This window comes from Malaclemys terrapin, chromosome 4 (assembly GCF_027887155.1).
Source record: "Malaclemys terrapin pileata isolate rMalTer1 chromosome 4, rMalTer1.hap1, whole genome shotgun sequence".
NCBI classification, from domain to species: domain Eukaryota; kingdom Metazoa; phylum Chordata; order Testudines; family Emydidae; genus Malaclemys; species Malaclemys terrapin.
The window spans coordinates 5,715,306-5,725,923 of NC_071508.1; the positions used below are offsets into that span (position 1 = coordinate 5,715,306).

Below are 10,618 nucleotides of genomic sequence, written 5' to 3' on the forward strand. Positions count from 1 at the left end.
TGCTGAAGGAGCTAGTACCCAGGCTGGCTGCCTCCACCCACTGCCCTGCACACCACATGTACTGCCCGTCAGCCACAATAAATGGTCCAAAATCAAACTCATCAGGAGCCCGCGGGACGTCGACCGCAGCTGGCTCTTCCAGAAGCTCGCCATACCCTGCGCTTGCCGTGAAAGGCATGGGGGGGGAAGGAAGGAACGGATCCTGTGTGTGACCCAGCTCCAGTCGAGGTTGTGGCTACAGAGCCCTGCCAGCCCAGCCTTGACCAGTAGCACTGACCCTGGTGCCCCTAAGCCCAGCACCCCCTAACCTCTGTTAGCCCAAGGCCAGCACCGTCCCTGGCTGTCGAGGAGAGGATGCTGGTCTGTGGGGTAGTGTCTCCCCTTCTCATCCTTTCTGCACTGGACCTTTCTTCTGTCTCACAGAACCTCCCCTAAGGTGCCTGGGTCTCTGCCCCCCTCAAGCAGCTGCTTTACATAAGAGGGGGGAAGCCCAGTCCCTGGGGTTCAGGTGGCCTAAGGTAAGAGCTAATGCTGGCTGAAAAGGGGAAGGGCGTTGGGACAGGTGGTGTGGGGCAGGGAGGGTCACCAGGGGCCTCAGGACTCCTGGGTCCCATCCCCAGCTTTGCAAGGGGGATAGTCAGAGTCAGGACACCTGGGGTCTATCCCTAGCTCTTGGAGAGGAGTGGAGGCTGGTGGGTTAAAGGAGTGGGAGCTGGGAGCCTGGACTGCTTTGGAATGGGATCCCAGCCATGTCTTCCTTGTGACTCTTCCTGCACACCCAACCCTGATTTCAACCCCAACCTGGCCAACATCATCGACCAGTGCCGGAGCAAGAGCATGCCCAAAGCATCCATTGAGGTGGCCACCAAGGGAGGAGTACGGAGCCGGGTCCCAGCAGCCCCAGCTCATGGGGCAGAGGGGCTCATGGGCTGCAGCCTTGCTGCATTCTCTTGGCCATACCCAGGGGCACTGGGAGCCTTGAATAAGGGGAGCAAGGCTGGGGTTGTGGCTACGGGGCTGGGCTGGGCTACAGGATTCCTGGTGTCTATTCTTAGCTCTGCCACTTGCTGCCTCTGTGAGCTTGGGCAAATCACTTGGGTCATAGGGAATTGCCAGACTGGATCAGAGCAGAGGTGTGTCCACTCCAGTGTCCTGTTTCCAGCACCAAAGGCTGCAGAGGCAGGAGTAAGAATCCCGCAGTAGCGGATGTCGGGATAATCATCCTGGGCTAGTGTCACTGTGCTTCAGTAGGTCTCACCTGAGCATACCAGATTCAGGACAAACTGCTGAGAAATCGGGCACAGACATGCCAAACCTGGTGGTTATTCCTCCACAAGATATACCAAACCAGTCAACTTTTGTCTCACCCCAATGGCTATCAGTCAGAACTGCTGCCTCCTTAGGTATCCCAGTCCTTGTTTCACCACCCACCCACTAGACTTAATGATGAGTGGTTATTTAAAACCAATGTCATCAAACAAAGAGTTCTTCTGATCCCAAAGGACCAGCCACATACCCAGGTTAATATATAGCTCAGATCTTGCCCAACAATCGCTGTTCCCAATCCTTTGGTATCTAATATCTAAAGGTTTATGTATAAGCAAAAAGAAAGAGGTGAGGGTTAAAACAGCTAAAGGAATCAAATACATACATACATTGCAAAGTTCTTGTGGCCGGTTTGAAGCAGTGATGGAATAAACTGCTGGCTTGTTAAGTATCTAACCGCATCCAAAAGAATGGAAGGTCCCGAGTCCATTGGTTAGAAAGCTCCTTTTATTATAAGTCCAGAGATCAGTGCAGGAAAGAGGCAAAATGCAGATGTTTCTAGGGCTTTTTATAGCTCCTGCCAGGCCTAAGCGTTCCATGATTTTCTTATTTTAGTATTTTGCTAAATGTGCCAAATAAGTCAATAACCAGGTCTGCATTTTGTCTTGTACATGGGTGTTTTGTCCAACATTACATTGTTAGATTTACCTGACATTAGGCTGTGTGTGTGTTTTGTATAAAATACTGCTGAAAACAAGTATGATGTTCTGTTTCAGAGTAGCAGCCGTGTTAGTCTGTATCCGCAAAAAGAAGAGCAGGAGTACTTGTGGCACCTTAGAGACTAACAAATTTATTAGAGCATAAGCTTTCGTGGACTACAGCCCACTTCTTCGGATGCATATGATGTTCTGTGAGACTTAACTGTCAATAAAACTAACTTGAATGAACAATTGAACACCGTTAGATTTCTTTTAAGCTAGGCTGTGTGCGTATTCTGTATGAAATAATGCTGAAAAACAAATATGAATGTGTATGTGAGTGGGTGACATCTATAAAACTAGTTTGAATGTATGCTTATGGTGGTTTATAAGTTGGCTTGAATGAATGCTTATTCGTTTTGGGATGTAGGGTTGGGAGGGATTTGTGACTGGGTCTGTGTGCGCATGCTTTTGGGTTTTATTTTTTATTTTTAATTTCCAAAATGAACATTTACTGTGGTTCTCCTTTCCCGGGTCATGTGGGCCACAAACAGACTACTGAGACCGGCTGGACCCCTCCGGAGAGGAGAATTCCTGGCTTGCCGTGCCACCGCATGACCCTACTGTGGACTCCACTACGTTCTCCAACTTGACCTCTTTGTCCACGACTTTGTTCTCAGGCTTGAGCCCCTGTCCACCACCTGCAGCCCCACCGCAGTATCCACAGGGCTCCTGACAGTGGAGGTGAGGTTGCCACCAAGGGTGGCATCCAGCTCCTTATTGAAGCCGTAGGTCTTCAGCACAGGACCAGAGTGACGGTTTGCCTTCTGGTATGCCTGCCTCAGCTCAGCTGGGATCTTTGCTCAGCACTGCTGCCTCTTCCAGCCCTGTAACTGGACTTTTGGTTCAGGTACCATTTAGAGCCCCGAAAACCAGACACCCGGAAACCCTAAATGGCACCCAGACACAAAAGCCGAAACCTGGACCCGTGGCAACCCTACTAGGCAACCCTACTCCTCTAAATTCCCTCCACCTGTCTGCTCTTCCCCACACTTGCTCAGCCAAGTCCCCTTCCCTGTCCCCCCCCAGACTCTCTGCTGGGCATCATGGGGACAGGACCACTCCCTAGTCTGCAGCTGCTGATGCTGTGTCAGGCCCACTGGCTGCCAGAATCCCCTCAGGCCTTTGGCGGTGGCAGAAGGGCACTGGGGTACGTGACCGGGTGCTGGGTGAGGTTGGCCAATCTAGCAAAGTGCTTGCCCCAGTCAGCACAGCTGTACTGCTGCTCTCGGCTGTGAATGAACCAATGTGGTAGCAAGGAGGAGGCCCGTGCAAAGCTCTTGCTGCAGCCAGCGCATCGGAATGTCCTCCCCGCAGTGTGCGTGCACTGGTGTTTGGTGGGTGGATTGGTTTTTGACATTCTTACCAGAATCATCACAGTGGTGCGGCAGCTGCCCGGTGTGTGCGCTGGTGTGTTCTCAGGGTTGAGCACTGTGCAAAGTCCTTGCCGCAGTCGGCACAGCGATACGGCCGCTCCCCGGTGTGCGTGCGCTGGTGTGATCTCAGGTTTGACCTCTCTGCAAAGCCCATCCCGCAGTCAGCACAGTGATGCGGCCGCTCCCCAGTGTGCGTGCGCTGGTGTCTGTTCAGCTGTGAGCGCCCTGCAAAGCCTTTCCCACAGTCAGCACAGCAGTACGGCCGCTCCCCGGTGTGTGTGCGCCGGTGCAGTGTCAGTGTGGAGGCACAGCAGAATCCCTTACCACAGTGGGCACAACGGTGCGGCCACTCCCCAGAGTGCGTGCGCTGGTGTTTCCTCAGGCTTGAGCTCTCTGCAAAGCCCTTGTCGCAGTCGGCACAGTGGTATGGCCGCTCCCCGGTGTGCGTGCGCTAGTGTACTCTCAGGCTTGAGCTCTGTGCAAAGCCCTTGCCGCAGTCAGCACACTGGTATGGCCGCTCCCCGGTATGCATGCGCTGATGTATTCTCAGCTTTGAGCTCTCTGTGAATCCCTTGCCGCAGTCAGCACAGCGATGCGGCCGCTCCCCAGTGTGCGTGCGCTGGTGTCTTCTCAGCTCTGAGCGCCATGCAAAGCCCTTGCCGCAGTCAGCACAGAGATGCGGCCACTCCCTGGTGTGCATGCGCTGGTGCTGGGTCAGTGTGGAGGCACTGTAGAATCCCTTAGCACAGTGGGCACAGCGGTACGGCCGCTCCTCAGAGTGCATGCGCTGGTGTATTCTCAGGCTTGAGCTCTCTGCAAAGCCCTTTCCGCAGTCAGCACAGCGAAGCGGCCACTCCCCAGTGTGTGCGCGCTGGTGTCTTCTCAGCTGTGAGCTCCGTGCAAAGGCCTTGCCGCAGTCAGAACAGTGGTGCAGCCACTCCCTGGTGTGCGTGCGCTGGTGCTGGTTCAGCGCAGAGCAGTTGCTGAACCTCTTGTCGCAGTCAATGCAGTGGTGGAGACGCCGGTCCATGGGCAGTCTCTGGTGTGTAGCAAGGTCTAGTCTCTGGCTGAGTTTACCCCGGGGATGGACTGCATCCTGTGCATGGATCCCGCTGTGGGATGTGGAATCTTGCCTCCCTGCCGGGCTTTCCCCACATTCAGACTGTGTCCGCGTTCCCCCCAGGATCCCGAGCCCTGCTGGAGAGAGCTCACCGTTAAGGCTACAGGTTTGTCAAGGATGGAAAATGTCACGGATGGAGCGATTTCCCCATTTCTCCATGACTGTTTTTTGGATGGGTGCCTCACCCTGCAATGGTGGCTCCTGTCTCACAGGGTTGGATCCAAAGCCTCTCTCTGGGTACTGAGACCTGGTCTGCGGGGTTACAGCAGCACTCAGATTTGCCCCTGCCCCCGGTGATAATGGTAGGGGAAGGAGGCCAAACTTCAGTGAATGGCCTTGCCACCCAGATCCTCTCTAGCCCGCACCAGCCCCTCTGCACCAGGCTGGGGTCAGGATTGCAGCACTGGGAGAAGTGCTGGGCAGGTACCCCATGGGCAGGGCGAGGAGGAGGGCAGGTTTTGTTAACAATCAGGGAGCAGTCACAGGAAGTTTATTGATCTGTGACTTTTACTAAATTTTCTGTAATTGCCCTGTAATTTTTGATACAAAATGCCATGACAAATCTGCAGCCTGACTCAGGGTGGTTCCATCTTATGTTGTTTGTGCAGCGCCTAGGGAGGGGCTGGCAGACATGTGGAGTGAGCAGGCAGACACCACTCAGCTCTGCTGTGGCCCTGGGCCATCGTAAGTTGCCTGGGGTCGGAGGGGGCGGGGCGGCAGGTGGGGCTAAGAGAGAGACCCGGCCCCAAACTTCTGGAACCCCGCAGGCCACATTGGGGAGGTTCATGGGCAGCAGAGTTTGAGACCCATGACAGAGAAGGAAATAAAGTAATAAGTAACAGTCAGCATGGATTTGTCAAGAACAAATTATGTCTAACCAACCTAATATCCTTATGGACGATTCAAAGTTGGGTGGGGTTGCAAGCGCGTTAGAGGAGAGGATTAGAATGTACAGTGATCTTGATAAACTGGAGAAATGGTCAGAATTGAAATGACTGCTTAGGAAGGAAAACCATCTGGGGTTATAGTGGATCACAAATTAAATGAGTCAAAGTAATACTGTTGAAAAGAAAAAAAGCAAATACACCTCTACCCCAATATAACGCTGTCCTTGGGAGGAAAAAAAAAATCTTACCATGTTATAGGTGAAACCGCGTTATATCTGAATTTGTGTTTTATCAGGTCGGGTTATATCAGGGTAGAGGTGTATCATTCTGGGATGTATTAGCAGGAGTGTTGCAAACAAGATGTGAGAAGTAATTCTTTTACTCTTCTCAGCACTGGTAAGGTCTCAACTGGACTATTGTGTCCAGATCTGGGCCCCGCACATCAGAAAGGATGTAGACAAACTGGACAGGGTCAGAGTAGAGCAATGAGAATGATTAAAGATCTAGAAAACATGACCTACGAGGAAAGATTGGATTTGTTTAGTCTGCCGAAGGAAAGACTTAGGTGAGCTTGATAACAGTCTTCAAGTACGTAAAAGGTTGTTACAAAGTACAGGGTGATAAATTGTTCACCTTATCCACGGAGGCCAGGAGAAGTAGTATGGGCTTAAATTGCAGCAAGGGAGATTTAGGTTAGATATTAGGAAAAAACTTCCAAATTCTAAGTGTAGTTAAGCACTGGAACAAATTACCTGGGATGGTTGTGGAATCTCCATCATGGGATGCTTTTAAGAGCAGGTTAGACAGACACCAGTCAGTCATGGACTAGATAATACTTAGTCCTGTCTCAGTGCAGGGGACTGGATGACCTACTGAGGTCCCTTCTAGTCCCACATGTCTATGATTTCTAGGATTCATAGATATCAAAGCCAGACAGGCTCATTGTGCCCATCCAGCCTGGCTTCCTGCCTAACCCAGCCAGAGAAACTCCCCCAGTGATTCCTGCCTCCAGCCCAGTAACTCCTTCCCCTCCAAAATAAATACTGGCCCCTAATTCCCAGCCTCCATTTGTCCCCTTCACTTCCCAGCCAATGAATCTCGCTCTGCCTTTGCCTTCTACATTAAGGAGCCATCCACTAGCAGGTGCGTAAATCAGAAGGGATTGAATTATTATGACTCACCTGAGGAGGGGCTCTCAGGCCCTGAGATTTGCCTGGAGTCCTCAGCATCCTGGATCCAGAGCTCTGCCTCCCCTACCTCGATCTGGTAGACTAAGTCCAGTGTGGAACCTGAATAGCCTGTTTGGGGGGAATTAATCAGTTTTATTACTAAAGTTTTGGGGGTAGGGACTCATTTCTATGTTAGTGCAACCCAGCACAATAGGGCCCCGATCTCGGTCAGTGTTTGTCTGCGCAGCACTGGGCGCGACAAGGCCCCAGTCTCGGGCACTACTTGAGAGGAAAGTGCAGAAGATCCCAAGCAGGAGAATAATGAAATAAACCTTCCTTAGAGGAGATTTCGTCCCGTCTCCCGCTAGGCAAGTTCAGTTCACACTCTGAAGCAGCAATGTCTATGACCCTTCTCAATTTGCTTTGGGGCTGAGTCATGGCAGGTGTCACTGTTATACAGACCTATCATTTTTTTGCTTAGGGTGCAAGAATTGTTGAAAATGTATGGTAAAGATTATGATATTCTTTTTGGGGCGGTGGGGAGTTGTTTTCTTCTTGCCTTATTAGTCTTATTTGCTCATGTGTTGTTTGCAACCAGCCCTGCGCCACGACTGAGGTAGGTAAACAAGTTACACTAAGATTAGCCCCAGGCTCTGTAGCCCTGATCTCTTCATTAACAGGAAGCCGAACTGAAAGAGGCTGACATTTGCAACTACTTGGGCATGTGGTGGCACATGGCAGGTGAGGTAAGAAGGGAACCCAGACATTTCACAGCTGTGAGTAAAGATAAATAAGTCCTTACCCAAGGAAACAAGGACCCGATAATTCCTCAGCATCTGGTCCCGGTACAGCTGTTTCTGTGGCTGGGATAAGAGCTCCCACTCCTCCCGGGTGAAATACAGAGCGACGTCCTCGAACGCCACCTGGAGCTGCTGGCACAAGCGTTACACACTCAGCACCTTCCGCTCCAGCCCCCAGCCCGGAGTCTCAGCAGGGGACGCGGTTTCTCGGGGAGCGACTCCCAGGGACCCCCGGCCCAGCAGCTGTGACCCAGGGAAACTTCTCCCCCCACCCCGATCCCCCAAGGACTCGGGGCCTCGAATCCCAGGGCCGGGAACAGGCTCCTCCCCCCCGGCCGGAGTCCCGCCCCCGCCCCAGGCCTGTGCTCAGCCCCGCTCCCGCCCCGGCTCCGGCGCCTCCGGGCTCCTCTGCCCGGCCGGGGCCTCGCTCGGGGGAAGGGGCCGCGCCCGGCTCCGCGTGTCCGCCCGGCCAGGGCCCCCCCGCCCCGGGGCCCCAGAGCCGCCCCCCAGCCCCAGCGCTCCGGCTGCTGCAGCCCCCAGCCCCGGGGTCACTAGCGCGGGAGGGACCCGGGTCCCGGCCCCCCTCGGCCCCCAGCCGGGACCAGCCAGTGCCCGGCCAGGGAGTCCCCGCCCCGCGTCCTACCTGCGCCGGCCCCGCTGCAGCCATCGCCGGGCTCGGCCCCGGTCCCGGTCCCAGCCCCGGTCCCGGCCGCTTCCTCCGGGCAGCGACTTCCCGCCCCGCGGCTGGTGCCTCCCCGGGGCCGCCTCCAGCCCGCTCCCCGCCCTAAGGCTGCAGCCGGGATCCGCCCTGCACACGGGCCGGGCTGGGACCCAGGTGTCTGGGCTGGCCCCGCTCCGCTCCAGCCCTGCTGCACCCCCACTCGGCCCCGCGCCTGCGCCGCCTTCTCCAGCAGCCGGGGGAGGCCTCAGCACAGGGACCTTCCGGCCCAGCCCCCCGGACGCCTGGGTCCCGAGTCCGGCCGCCGGCGGGGTTCACTGCACGTGGTGCCCGGACGGCAGGAGCCCGTTACAGGACAACCCGGTCCACGCCCCTGGGTTGTGAGGGGGCGCTGCGCCGTGGGGAGCTGGCTGCGCGGGGTTGGGAGCCCGGACTCCTGGGTTCTCGCTTGGGGAGGGGAGGGGGAACTAGTGGGGCAGTGTGTGCATAGAAAGACAAAGATCGGGGCTGTGTAGTGTGTGTTTGTTGCTAGGCTGTGTGATGTTGGTGCGTGTGTCACAGGAGATCACCCCCCCAGGCTGTGTATGGTGTGTGTGTGTCAGAGCAGCACTCGCTCTGTGTCTGTGCGCGTTACAGGCAAGGTGCGGGAATTGAGCCCTTTGTATCGTGTGGGGTCCTGAGAGCCAGTGAACCAAACCGTAAACCCTGTATGGATTGGAAACCACTTCAAACCAGGGGGTCACGCAGCACCCCTAATTCTAGCCCCTGTGGTTCCAGGAGCTCTCACATGGATGTATTGTGTGTGTGTTTCAGGAGAGTTGTGCTGTGCTCTGTGTGTGTGGGTGTGTTATAGGAGCTCTCACTCAGCCATGTAATGTGTGTGTGTTTCAGGAGCTCACACCCATGTTCCTGCCCAGCACCATGGGGAGGGCATCTGCCCCATACAGATGTTGTGTTCTGGCCTTGGTGCTCACACCCCGGCTGGCTACCTCTGGTCACCGCCCATTGGGCCAGACCCTGCACACCACAGATGCTACTTATGCCGGCCACAAGTGGTCCAAGGTCAAATACATCAAGGGCCTTCCGGATGCCCAGCGTAGCCGGTTCTTCCAAAAGTTCACCCTGCTGTGCTTCGTTGTGAAAGCTACGGTGGGGAAAGAAGGGATGAACTGTGTGTGTGACACAGCCCCAGCCAGAGGGGACATTACAGAGCCCTGCCAGCCCTGCTCCAGCTACAGGGGGTGATGCAGAGAGTCCTGGGGCCCCCAGCACCCCATGGACCCAGACCCAATCAGAGGGGGCGCTATAGAACCCTGCCACCCCAGCCTTGACCACTAGCACTGACTCTGCTGCCCCTAACCTCTGTTAGCCCAAGGCCAGCACCCTCCCTGGCAGCTGGAGCAGAGGATGCTGCTCTGTGGGGTAGTGTTTCCCCTTCTCATCCTTTCTCCACTGGACCTTTCCTCTGCCCCAGAGCACCTCCCTTAATGTGGCTGGGTATCTGCTCCCCGGGAGGGGTGGGGGGGCAGCCCAGTCCCTGTGGTTCAGGCAGCCTGAGGTAACAGCTAACAGTGGCTGAAGAGGGGAAGGGCCTTGGGACTGGTGGTTTGCGATAGGGAGGGTCTCCAGGGGCCTCAGGGTTCTATCCCTGGCTCTGGGAGGGCAGGGGAGGCTGGTGGGTTATAGCAGTGGGGGCTGGGAGCCAGGACTGCCCTGGAATGGGATCCCAACCATGTCTCCCCTTCTCTGTCCTATTTCAAAGGAGGGACCCAACCCTGATCTGAAAACCAACCAGGCCAGCATCATTGAGCAGTGCCCAAAGCGTCAACTGAGTGGCCATCAAGGGAGGGGTAGCTGGGTCCTGTCAGCCCAACTCCTGGGGCAGAGAGGGTCATGGGCTGCAGCCTTGCTGCGTTCTCTGGGCCAGGCCAGACCATGCCGAGGGGCATTCGGAGCCTTGAATGAGGGAGCGAGGCTGGGCTTGTGGCTACGGGGCTGGGCTGGGCTACAGGATTCTTGGTTTCTATTCCTAGCTCTGCCACTTGCTCCCTCTGTGACTTTGGGCAAATCACTTAGGTCAGTGGTTCTCAACCAGGGGTACATGTACCCCTCGGGTATGCAGAGGTCTTCCAGGGGGTACACCATCTCATCTAGAGAGTGGCTTAGTTTTACAACAGGCTACATAAAAAGCACTCGCAAAGTCAGTACACCAGCCGGAGTGGACCCAGTTGTGCTGTCCGGCTGCAGGAGTACCGCACGGCCAGATCAGTCCCAGACACGGCACCCGGCCAGAGCAGCGCTGCCCGGCTGGAACAGCACCATCCAGCCAGAGAAGCCTCAGCCCCAGTCAGATGGACCCCAGATGCTTAAACAGTTAACCATTTAAATGACATTTTAATCATTTAAACGGTTAACTTTTAAAACGGTATTTACATCCCTAGCAGAAATTTCCATCTCGAAGTTCCAACAATTTCTATGGAAAGTCTCTTTCCACTCCTGAATGGCTCGGTCCTTGGAGAGTAGTTCACCAGAGACACATACAGTGATTTGACTCATTTGCGCG

The 10,618-nt window shown here is 55.2% G+C and overlaps 1 pseudogene; it reads right to left on the reverse strand.

The window, feature by feature from the left end:
• Positions 1-3,229: 3,229 nt before the first annotated feature.
• LOC128835590 (zinc finger protein 436-like) lies at positions 3,230-8,043 on the reverse strand (annotated as a pseudogene).
• Positions 8,044-10,618: the final 2,575 nt, after the last annotated feature.